Source organism: Oryza glaberrima, chromosome 12 (assembly GCF_000147395.1).
Source record: "Oryza glaberrima chromosome 12, OglaRS2, whole genome shotgun sequence".
Taxonomy (NCBI): Eukaryota; Viridiplantae; Streptophyta; class Magnoliopsida; order Poales; family Poaceae; genus Oryza; species Oryza glaberrima.
The window spans coordinates 18,913,033-18,925,977 of NC_068337.1; the positions used below are offsets into that span (position 1 = coordinate 18,913,033).

The 12,945-nt window shown below is 40.0% G+C and overlaps 3 pseudogenes; all 3 read right to left on the bottom strand.

Moving 5' to 3' along the window:
* Positions 1-3,141: 3,141 nt before the first annotated feature.
* Positions 3,142-4,327, bottom strand: LOC127756359 (ATP synthase subunit beta, chloroplastic-like; annotated as a pseudogene).
* Positions 4,328-5,168: 841 nt separating this feature from the next.
* LOC127756360 (50S ribosomal protein L2-A, chloroplastic-like) lies at positions 5,169-7,690 on the bottom strand (annotated as a pseudogene).
* On the bottom strand, positions 7,316-11,872 carry LOC127756362 (ribulose bisphosphate carboxylase large chain-like; annotated as a pseudogene).
* Between the last annotated feature and the right edge of the window lie 1,073 nt (positions 11,873-12,945).

Consider the following 12,945-nt stretch of genomic DNA (forward strand, 5'->3'; position numbering starts at 1 on the left):
GCCTACAGAAAGAATGAAGTGTTTTGGTGAAGATCGGTCCTGTGACCCTGCCTCAAGAGGGTTGCTATAATAGGCCTGGGAAGAATCAGAATGTCCGGAATTTCCCGTGTTACGTAGTTCCTCCACTTGGCTAGTAAGATGGAACCAAGGACTAATTTATTTTTTCTGTGTACTCGAGAATTTCACTTTGCATGGCGGCATCCATCTACTGACAGTAACAGCCTGTCAACTTGTATAGGCCATAAGTTCTTTCGGTGCTGTTGAGCTGGTTGTATGTGATGCTTCCCAGGCGCCTAGTTTGGCATGCTGAAAATAAAGACGGTAGTTTGGCATGATTTTACGTTTTGATATTTTCAGAATATATAGATATAGTATAGTTTGATCTTATCTGTTTATGACAATCTAGGCATGCTCAGACAACTCTTGTGTGATATATACCCTTCAAAAATCCAGGATTTTCTTAGCGGGCACAAACCGGTAATGGATGGCTATTGATGAATCTTAAACATACTGCACAGACAACGCCAGTTAATTAGCCATCAACACTCCTTCGTCTTAATTTTAACTGAGCTTAAAATTATATGAGTAATTAACTACTGAGATATCTCACCCCATCTGATCACCGGCCCTTATATACAGGTGGTAGGTGTTGCATTCCACTCATCTTCTGCAATGACACGGTTGAATAATTTACATCGAATGAAAAGTTGTACAAATCAAAGACCAGATGAAGGTGCAAGACAGCACATGTCATACAAAAATATTTTCTTCCAGACTGATCGGGCTACGCTAGGGTGTAGGCGTGCAGCGGGGTGCTTTGACGCATGGATGCTTGGTTTAGGAGGCATCAGGAGTTGACATTACACATATATAGATCCACACGCTGTCACCATGACAGTCGACATAGTGGATATGCGGTGAAGATATCGCCGCCGCCGCTTGGTGGGGGCTAATAATTCAGCTTGCCTTAAGCACTCAAGGATGGTGTGCATGTCCTCATTGTTGTCACGGGATTGGTGAAACTGAGTCAAGGCTACCAGGTCGGATGAATCTTGGTGTCCTCAACCCCCCTGCTGTGGGCCTGTGGCAACCGAAACCAATTGGTGGTGGTGTGTCAGGCTAGTGGCGAATTGTGCTTTCCTTACATCTTCTAATTACTGAGCTAGAAGAGTTGAAAAACTTTTTGGAATTAGTGATTTGATTTATTCTGACTCGATCTATTAAAACATTCATAACCTTTAGTGAAAAAAGAAAGATAGTTAAAGGAAGAACGGGAACTCTCAGTTAAGAATCATGAAATTGCATAAAAGATGGTTGTTTCATCAGAATCAGAAATTGTCTCATCTCACATCAGAATCATTTCTTTTATTATGGTATAACATAATATATCTTATTTCTCACTATAATAGGTTTTCGCCATTCAAGTTGTTTGGATGCACATACTTTTTTCAATCGGATACCACTAATCCTTTATATAACAACGTTTTCTTTCAGGCCTACCAACCAATACGGACCGTGTAAGCCCACTTGGATATTGAGCATTTACCCATAAGAGTAGGATTCTTTTCAATGAATAGTTGTAGGTGCAACTTCGGAAAATAGAATCTGATAAAGCTTTTCTTACTTAGAGCCATTGAGCCATTATATACCTTATTCTATTATGGATCTTCTACGGTTTTATTTCTTTCATTCTTGCTCGAGCCGGATGATGAAAAATTCTCATGTCCGGTTCCTTTGGGGGCTGGATCTTAAAGAATTCACCTATCCCAATAACAAAGAAACCTGACTTAAACGATCCTGTATTAAGAGCAAAATTAGCTAAAGGGATGGGACATAATTATTACGGGGAACCCGCGTGGCCCAACGATCTTTTATATATTTTTCCAGTAGTAATTCTAGGTACTATTGCATGTAATGTAGGTTTAGCGGTTCTCGAGCCGTCAATGATTGGTGAACCGGCGGATCCGTTTGCAACTCCTTTGGAAATATTACCCGAGTGGTACTTCTTTCCCGTGTTTCAAATACTCCGTACAGTACCTAATAAGTTCTGCTGCAAGAGTGGAATATGAGACTTCATACACCTTAAAGTTCATAGAACGAAAAGAATTTTTTTGGAGGTCCTCATTACGCCTAGCATTTAGTGGGCTGGATATTTACCTTTGAAACTAGCAAATCAATAAGGGTTCTATTTGATTAGGCACCTGAATCGGACTGAACCAACTATTTGTCAGGCTACTGTTCTCCTATTCTCTCAAATCCATGAAGTAAGACATTGATTTTGCAATAAGATCCATTATGTTCATTGCATAATAAGCTCCCTTGAAAAGCATTGGCGCACGTGTAAACGAGTTGCTCTACCGAACTGAGCTATAGCCCTTGTCAGAGATATCTTAATATATATAATTTCTTGTCAAGATGAATATTCTCTAATGGTAGAGGATATCCTTTGATCTGTTTACTATATAACATACCAATAACGAAGCGGTATTGCTTATAAAAAGGATTCGATCTATAATCGATCGAAGTAAAGGGTCTTCCTTTGTGGTGATAAATTGCCTACTTAACTCAGTGGTTAGAGTATTGCTTTCATACGGCGGGAGTCATTGGTTCAAATCCAATAGTAGGTAGGTAGGTAGAAAAATTACTAGATAGCATTGGACTTACTTCGCTTCGCTATCTAATAACTTTTTAGACCCTTTTTCTTTGTATCAACTAAACCGTTGGATTGTCTTCAATTAGATGGGGGAATCCAATTAACAGCCTCGACTCGTATCCCAGCTCGTCTGAGAGCTAGCTTCGCTTCAACCAATTCTTTCGTACCCTCAGCTCTACTCACGTTAGCTTCGGCTATTTCAAGTGCCTGTTGAGCTTCTTCCGGATCAATGTCACTACCCAGTTCCGCATCATTTCCTAAAATGATGATCTCATTATTAACTATTCTGGCAAAACCGCTCCACAGAACCGCCGTTAACCATTGATCGTTGAGGAGGCGTATTCTCAAGGGACCCATATCTACAGCTGTGTTAATGGGGGCGTGGTTTGGTAATACGCCAATTTGGCCACTATTAGTAGAAAAAATGATTTCTTTCACTTCACAATCCCAAATAATTCGCTTAGGAGTCAGTACATAAAGATTTAATTTCATTTCTTCAATTTGTTTTCCTCTTCTAAGTTTATAGCTTTCGTGCTAGCTTCATCGATGTTACCCACCAAATAAAAAGCCTGTTCGGGTAGGCCGTCTAATTCTCCGGAAAGGATTAGTTGAAATCCCCGAATTGTTTCTGCAAGACCAACATACTTTCCTGGAGAACCGGTAAAAACTTCTGCCACAAAGAACGGTTGTGATAGGAAGCGCTCAATTTTTCGTGCTCTTGCTACAGTTAAACGATCCTCCTCCGATAATTCATCCAACCCAAGAATTGCGATAATGTCCTGAAGTTCTTTGTAACGTTGTAAAGTTTGCTTAACTCTTTGCGCAGTTTCATAATGTTCGTTGCCAACGATCCGAGGTTGTAACATAGTTGAGGTTGAATCTAAAGGATCTAGGATAAATACCCTTGGAAGCTAATCCTCTGGAAAGTACGGTAGTAGCATCCAAATGTGCAAATGTTGTGGCAGGAGCAGGGTCGGTCAAATCGTCCGCAGGTACATAAACCGCTTGGATCGAAGTTATAGATCCCTTTTTAGTAGAAGTAATTCTTTCTTGCAAAGAACCCATTTCTGTACTAAGAGTAGGTTGATAACCCACTGCAGAGGGCATTCTCCCTAATAAGGCAAATACCCCCGATCCTGCTTGAACAAAACGAAAGATATTATCGATGAATAGAAGCACGTCTTGCTTATTAACATCTCGGAAATATTCTGCCATAGTTAGGGCAGTCAAACCAACTCTCATACGAGCTCCTGGCGGTTCATTCATTTGGCCATAGACTAGAGCTACCTTTGATTCCTCAAGGATTTTTTTCATTAATTACTCCTTTATTTCCATATAAAGATCATTTCCTTCACGAGTCCGTTCCCCTACTCCGCCAAATACGGATACGCCTCTATGAGCTTTAGCAATATTGTTGATTAATTCCATGATGAGTACTGTTTTACCTACTCCAGTTCCCCCAAATAGTCCGATTTTTCCTCCACGCCGATAAGGAGCTAAAAGATCGACCACCTTAATACCAGTTTCAAAGATGGATAATTTCGTATCTAACTCGATTATTTCCTAATAATTGTTGTACCTCACAAGTCACATTAATTTGCTTACCGTCAGTGTCTCGACTACCAAAGCGTTATAAATATAAGGTAACTTGCCCGGGGGAAAAGTGGCATCCAGCACGGGTCCAATAATTTGATCGATACGCCCTGTACTTTTTTCTTCAATTGTAGAAACCCCGGGATGAGAAGTAGTAGGATTGGTTCTCATAATTAAAAAAAAAGGAATTTATCGAAATTTTTCTTTTATTCTTGTTGAATAATGCCAAATCAACACCAAAAAAATATCCAAAAATCCAACAAAAGTCAAAAGGAAATGAATTAGTTAATTCAATAAGAGAGAAAAGGGGACCAGCACTTGATTTCGTTGCCCAAACGAATCCCATTCAATCGTTTACTCATTCCATGAGTCCGTCGGAAAGTTCAATCAATCTTTTTTTCATATACATTTCGCCTTTTGTGAAGGATCTGTGCCTACTCCACTTTCTTATCTAGGACTTCGATATACAAAATATATACTACTGTGAAGCATAGATTGCTGTCAACAGATAATTTTTATAGTATTTAGGTATTTCCACTCAAAATAAGAAAGGGGTCTATTAAGAACTTGTAAAATAAGGATTAGGGATTGATTTGGGTTGCGCTATATCTATCAAAGAGTATACAATAAAGATGGGTTTGGTGAATCAAATCCATGGTTTAATAACGAAGCATGTTAACTTACCATAACAACAACTCAATTCCTATAGTAGGATTCCTATAGGATAGAACATACACAGGGTGTACGCATTATATATGAATGAAACATATTCATTAACTTAAGCATGCCCCCCATTTTCTATTGATTCAACCTTGACCCCAGGGGTCTCCTCTCCCCAACTACACTAGGCTCAAGGTGGAATAACGAAAGGAGGGTGCGTGCGATAGCTATGACAGAAGGGGCTTCTTGTTCTCACTTCTATTTGTCTCTGATTTATCTCCTAAAGAAAGCCCCTGTTCCCTCAATGAAGTTCAATTGCTTTGACGAGTGAGTCTGATATAAAGAATTGACAAGCGGATTATACGTATGTAAACAGCCTTCCCGCCTGGCTTGAATGAGGAGAGGAAGGACCCGACCTCTAGCTCTTTACTTTTACTGCCTGTGCGGCTAAGGAAAGACAACTACACTTCCAAGTCCTAAGAGAATACTAGTATACGATCTGTTATATAAATAGGTAAATGTTCCTTTCCATTATGAATCGCGATTGTATGGCCAACCATTGCGGGTAGAATGCTAGATGCCCGGGACCACGTTACTATTGTTTCTTTCTCCTCCTTCATATTGACCTTTTCTATTTTTGCCAATAAATGATGAGCTACAAAAGGATTCGTTTTTTTTTCGTGTCACAGCTGATTACTCCTTTTTTTCCATTTTAAAGAGTGGCATTCGATGTCCAATATCTCGATCGAAGTATGGAGGTCAGAATAAATAGAATAATGATGAATGGAAAAAAGAGAAAATCCTTTAGCTGGATAAGGGGCGGATGTAGCCAAGTGGATCAAGGCAGTGGATTGTGAATCCACCATGCGCGGGTTCAATTCCCGTCGTTCGCCCATCGCATTATTGCAAATTCCAAAAATGCAATTTTCCATATTCCTAGTTACGTATTTACTTACGGCGACGAAGAATAAAACTATCACTATATTTTTTCCTTTTCCTAGTTCTTCTTCCAAGCGCAGGATAACCCCAAGGGGTTGTGGGTTTTTTTCTACCAATGGGGGCTTTCCCTTCACCGCCCCCATGGGGGTGGTCCACAGGGTTCATAACTACCCCTCTTACTACGGGGCGTTTACCTAGCCAACACTTAGATCCGGCTCTACCCAAACTTTTTTGGTTCACCCCAACATTACCCACTTGTCCGACTGTTGCTAAGCAGTTTTGGGATACCAAACGGACCTCCCCAGATGGTAATCTTAAAGTGGCCGATTTACCTTCTTTTGCAATCAGTTTCGCTACAGCACCTGCTGCTCTAGCTAATTGCCCACCCCTTCCACGTGTGATTTCTATGTTATGTATGGCCGTGCCTAAGGGCATATCGGTTGAAGTAGATTCTTCTTTTCTCTCAAAAAACCCCTTCCCAAACTGTACAAGCTTCTTCCAAAGCATACGGCTTTCTAGATGTATATGACGATCTCTAGACAGATGGATCTTATATGAATCGTATGATGAAGTACCACATGAGTGGATATATAGGAAAGGAATCCAAATCTGCCGAATCGCTCATGTTATGATCTTCTACATCCTAGGTCTCCGCGTTCCGTCATCTGGCTTATGTTCTTCATGTAGCATTCAGATCGAATGACTCTATGAAATTACGTCGATACTTCTACATATTATGGGTAACGTAGGAGACATCCCTATTTTCCCCCGGGGGTCTTAATTACCACTGCTTAGCTTTCAATTCGCCTCTGACCATCAAATTAAATGTGAATAACCCGTCCTCCTCTCTTTGAAACAAGGGGCGCTTCCGGTTCTGTGCGTGCTTCAAACAATTTTGTCTTCTCCATATTACCATATCTCTAGAGTCAATAATTTTCTATGAGGAACTACTGAACTCAATCACTTGCTGCCGTTACTCAACAGTTTTCTGTTGAGGTCTATCCCGTAGAGGTAGTCAAATTGGATCAGTGATCGATTTCTAGGTTTCGTCGTAAACCTAATTGGTTACTTCCAATTACGTAAATCAATAGTTCAAACCGCACTCAAAGGTAGGGCATTTCCCATTGATATAGGAACTTTTGTACCAGAAACAATAGTATCTCCAATTATAGCCCCTCTGGGATGTAAAATATATCCCTTCTCACCATCCCCATAGTGTATGAGACAAATGTACGCATTTCGATTAGGGTCGTATTCTATGGTTACGATTCTACCAGATATGTCTTTTTGATTCCGTCGAAAATCGATTTTACGGTATAGGCGCTTATGACCTCCCCCTCTATGCCTTGCGGTAATGATTCCTCTGGAATTACGACCTTTACCACCGTCCATGGATCAAATTATTTCGTGGATTGGATTTCACTTGCCTATCTATGGTTCCCTTGCGTGTGCTCGGGATAGGTGCTTTGTATAAATGTTTCGCCGTATTATTAAGTATTCTCCTTTAGTTTTTTTCTCTATCTAGAAGTGGAATAGAATAACCCGGTTGAAGGGTAATGGTCATACGTTTGTAATGCATTGTATGTCATTGATTCTTTCCCAATAAATGAAGACTTTTTCTGTAAATAGTGCGTATTTGATTCCATTATCATATGATAATACTATATTTATATTTATTTATTGTATTATACCTTTATATCTTCTAAATATATAGAATAGAGGAATCCCGATTTGTCAAGTCTCATGATCGTATCAAGATCTATTTAAACTCGGCTCAATCTGAAAAAAAAGATTGAGCCGAGTTTAATTGCAATCAATTAGAAGAAAAAAGAAGAATTACTGCATTTCGTAACTGATTTTTGATCTTTCTATTTCGCTTCTTTTTTATTTAGACCTTTTTTTTATCTACTTATCTAGCTATCTAGTTTATCTACCGGCTCGAACTCGAATTTGATCGCCTTCCATACTTCACAAGCTGCGGCTAGTTCAGGACTCCATTTGCAAGCTGCTCGGATAATTTCATTACCTTCACGAGCAAGATCGCGCCCTTCGTTACGAGCTTGTACACAGGCTTCTAAAGCCACCCGATTAGCTGCTGCACCAGGTGCATTACCCCAAGGATGTCCTAAAGTTCCTCCACCAAATTGCAATACAGAATCATCCCCAAAGATTTCGGTCAGAGCTGGCATATGCCAAACATGAATACCCCCTGAAGCCACCGGTATAACACCTGGCATGGATACCCAGTCCTGAGTGAAAAAGATACCGCGAGCACGATCTTTTCAATAAAATCATCTCGCAATAAATCAACAAAACCTAAAGTCATTTCGCGTTCCCCTTCTAACTTACCTACTACTGTACCAGCGTGGATATGATCTCCCCTAGACATACGCAATGCTTTAGCTAATACACGGAAATGCATACCATGATTTTTCTGTCTATCAATAACTGCATGCATTGCTCGGTGAATGTGAAGAAGTAGGCCGTTGTCGCGGCAATAATGAGCCAAACTAGTATTTGCGGTGAATCCCCCGGTTAAGTAGTCATGCATTACAATAGGAACCCCTAATTCCCTCGCAATGAAAATGACTTGAATATTGAAAGTAGCAAGGTACTCCACTACGGGTACGGAGGCCAGATAGAAGGATTGAAGAATCCTGATGTGCAGTTCCGGGGAAGTGAAGAAGGAGACGATGGGGAGGGAGATGGTGAGGAGACGATGTTCCAATGCAGTAGGGTTGCCGTTTCCTCCGCCCCGGGGAGGGTCCTTTTTTTATGTACTAATCGAGCTTTACCCAGGGCTTCTTTGGGCCAACGCACAAGCTATTCTTGAGGGTGCCGAAAGAGCCATTTTTCTTGGTGCAGCTGTTTAGCGGGTCTACAGTTCATTCTTTCTGCTGATCAGAAACCCTATTTCTTGAACTTTGACCGTGAAAAAGCGATGAGGCTTCTAGAGGCGCAAAAACGCAAAGGCAAATAGGAACATTTGGACCTCCAAGACACGAGTCGAGTCACTAGAGGTACACAGGAAGAAGAGGATCTTTGATTCCTCAGCAGAGGGGGTGAGACCGGCACCACAATGGTGGCAAGGAAAGAACGGGCAGGTAAAGGCGGAGAGCCCCACCAAACAAGGAAGAAAGCTAGCCTCGGAATAGAGGTTTTCTTTTGCCTGTCAAGGATCGGCGGCATATGAAGCTGAAAGATTTGTTGCTCAAGCCTCCCCCGTCCCATTTCCAGTTGTCCTAAGGTAATCCCTTACAGTTGGGAATGCTATAAATTGAGTCAGGAGTTAATATTTTGGATGGACATTTTTTATGGTATTTCCTTTTTCAGATTAAACCACCTAAACTGATGGAGTGATGGTCTCAAGTAAGTCTGACATGATGAATTGGACAAAACTGGTAGCCTGCTGTGTATATGTCAAACTGAAATGTTCCTGAGGTGTTCTTCTTCAAGCAGTTGAGACCTATTTACCAATTTATCAGTTGGAACGCCTGGCAAAAAAAAATAAAAAATAAAACTAAACATTTGAGACTTGCTTAATGCCCACCAACTTGAATCTATCTTTGTGCCAAAATTTTGAAAGAGTACTTGTATGTCAAGATTGTTTTTAGCACGAGTCTTTTTCTTTCTGACACTTCATTGTATAGTTTCCAAACATGTAAGGTACAGCACACAACTTACCAGCCAGCCTCTGAATACATTTGTACATTATAATTGGAATTTTAGGACGTGGCAAGTGAGATTATTTCCCTTATTACTTACCTTATAGAATGCCATGCTATAAATATTAAATGCAGAGAAATATTTGTTTCTTTTTTAAGATCTATTACCTCATAGTTTCATAGCTGATATTCTGATTTTAAATTTTGGAATTTTGGTCCCCTGGCAGGACACTCTTTCACCCCAATATTTAGTTTTTTTAATATATAGAAAAATGTATTATACTTCAGGTAAAAATGTTAAAATTTCAATTTTTTCCAGCCAAAATATTCTGAAATTTCTCCAATTGGGATCAATCTTCCAGACCCACCCCCCCCCCCCCCCCCTAAGCTTTGCATAATATAGAACACAACCTACCGTACAAAGTCAAACTGAAAACCTTGGTGTTGTATAAAAGTTACAGGAATTCAAGGTACTGCATCCATATGTCAGATTTTTTGAAGGCTCAGAGGGAAAACACTAATACTTTATAAATTGTGCCAAAAGGAAATAATTGACAACAACCCAGCTACTTGGTCAAAGATATGTGCATTGCACTGTTGAGTGTTGAATATATAGTTGATTAATCATGGAGTTTTAGGTGCACATTGAACTCAGCTACAGAACTTAAATAGCTGCACTGGTATCAGATTTTGCATTTATATATGATATCATTTTGCCCATCTTCGTCCATAAAAGATAGAGATGATCAGTGATTCCAAACATGCGTGCAGATAAAGAGAAATGAACAGTTTTAGTGAGGACTGGCGCGGTCTCCAAATGGTTGCTATGCTAGGCCTGGGAAGCATCGGAATCTCGTGTGTTACAACAGCTCACTTGTTAACTTGAAGGACTGTGTACTGATGAGTTTCTTTCTGTTCTGTACTCAAGAATTTCATTTTGTTTAGTGGCAACCATCATTCGACCCTAGTAGCCAGTCAACTCACATAGGCCGTAACGTTCACCATTATTGCTATATGGCTGTAGAGATGAACTTCCATTAGATCAAGAACGTGCTGAAGAATGAACCTACGGTTTTGCACGAATCGACTTTTATTTCGACATTTCCAGATTAGACAACACATTCTTATCTTAGTTTGTTTTATTAAAATCTAGGCATGCTCAACTTTTGTTGAGTGAAATGATAAAATGAAGAGCAGTGGCAGCCAGCAGCCTGCTAGCTGCACGTCCAAAACTGAGCTGCTGGTCCCTCCATCCACCGGCGAGGCGGCGGTCTTCACCAAAAGCTTCGTTCACACCATCCCAAGAACATATTGCCTGCTACATAACACTGGAAAATGAATAGGTTTAGCAAGGCCATGCTAATAATCTAGTTTCATCCCAACTTCTATCCTATCATGCCCAAAACATAATTGTGTACATTGATTAATTAGTTTACATTTGTTATATACAACAGATGGCTCTTTTGAGTTTATCATCTGCTTTTTGATTTTGACATACACTCAAAGATGGCAAATTAGTTTTCTAAATAACTGTTCAGAGTCGCTACCTAAAAGTATTAATCACCTAAAAGGCATGACCTTGAAGTTCTCTCTCTCTCTTGCAAATTCAGATTTCAGAAATTACCGATGACTAGTGAGGTGAAAGTATTTCTTGCATTATACATTCTGAATAATGTTTTGCTTCAGTATTTGTTACTACTTACAATTAATAATAGAAAGAACATTAATGGGTGTTCAACAAACTGTGCGGAGACAGATATATTAGTGAGCCATCGACATTTGTTTATCTAAACCTTTTAACTGAACTGAAAGTTTCCGAGTAATTAAGCACTGACATATCTTCAGGACATAACTATTGGCTCATATATATAGGTGGTAGGTGCTACTTCTGCATTCCACTGTAGTGACATATAAAATGATGTATAAATAAAATAGAATCAGATGAAGGACCAAAAGAGAGATGAACTACACCGCATGCATAGAGACAGATCAGGGACACTGAGATTCAGGTTGGCCTCGGAGGTATCAGGATTTGCCATTTCACCATCACCACCCTTACTAGTAGCCCTTCTTGATGATCGGTCCGTACATACAAGGCTTCTTCATCTTCTTCATTTGTTTCCTCATTTTCCAATTCGACATCAGTTGTGGGTGGCGGTTGCTCGTCGGGTTGATCATAGTCTTCTTCATCAACGATATTCTCCATTTCAACAATATTTAGCTTGCCTACGAATACAACATGATGTGGTCTGGCAGATTTCGCAAGTGATGGGTCCTTGACATATAATATCTGCTTAAAGGATTTCGCGAGCATGAATGGCTCATCTTTGTAGCCAACATCATTCAGGTCAACGATGATCATCCCGTGCTTATCAACCTTCAACCCTCTTGGAATTCTTACCCACTTGCATCGGAATAGAGGGACTTTGAGGCTCTGTAATCTAGCTCCCAAATTGACTCTATGAAACCGTAATAAGTTTGCTTCTTGCCGTCATCATCGTAGGTGTCGATGCTACGCCACTGTTTTGATTTGTACTTTTGTTGTCCTAGGCCTTGGTGTCGTAAAAAGTATACCTGTTCATGTCATAGCCTTGGTACGTGTGGATTATGTTGGATGGCCCCCGAGATAAAGAAAACAGTTGGTCACTATCGATGTCTGCAGTTGTCAGGTACTCCATCAACCATTTCCCAAATTGAAGTTTATGCTTCTTCGCGAGCCATGCCTCGGATTCCTAGGATTGTCTCTGCAGATTTCATCCAAGTGCATGTCCACGTACGGAGCCACCAAAGCCGATTGTCGTAACACTGCAAAATGGGCTTGTCTTATGTTTTGTCGATTGGGGTTGACAATTCTCTTGTGGCCTAATGTTCTTTTTCCAAACATCCTACCCTAGTGACGGTGCACAATTACACCGATAGGTTGCAGATCCATGTAATCTATACATAATTTGACCATAACCATTGACGATGCTGTTTTTTTAAAATATCTATTACCTCATACTTTCATGGCTGATATTTTGATTTTAAAATTTGGGATTTTTGGTCCACTGGCAGGACATCTTTCACCCCGATATTTATTTTTAATATAGAAAAAGTATTCTACTTTAGGTAAAAACGTTAAATTTTCAATTTTTTCCAGCCAAAATATTCTGAAATTTCTCCAATTGGGATCAATCTTCCTCACCCACCGTCCTCCCCTCTTAAGCTTTTCGTAATATAGAACCCAACCTACCGTGCAAGTCAAACTGAAGTGCTTGGTTTTGCATACAAGTTACAGGAATTCAAGGTAATGCATCCATATGTCAGATTTTTTTTGAAGGCTTGGAGGGAAAACACTAATATTTTTTAAATTGTGCCAAAAGGAAATAATTGTCAACAACCCAGCAACTTGGTCAAAGGTATGTGCATTGAACAATTGGGTGTTGAATATATAGT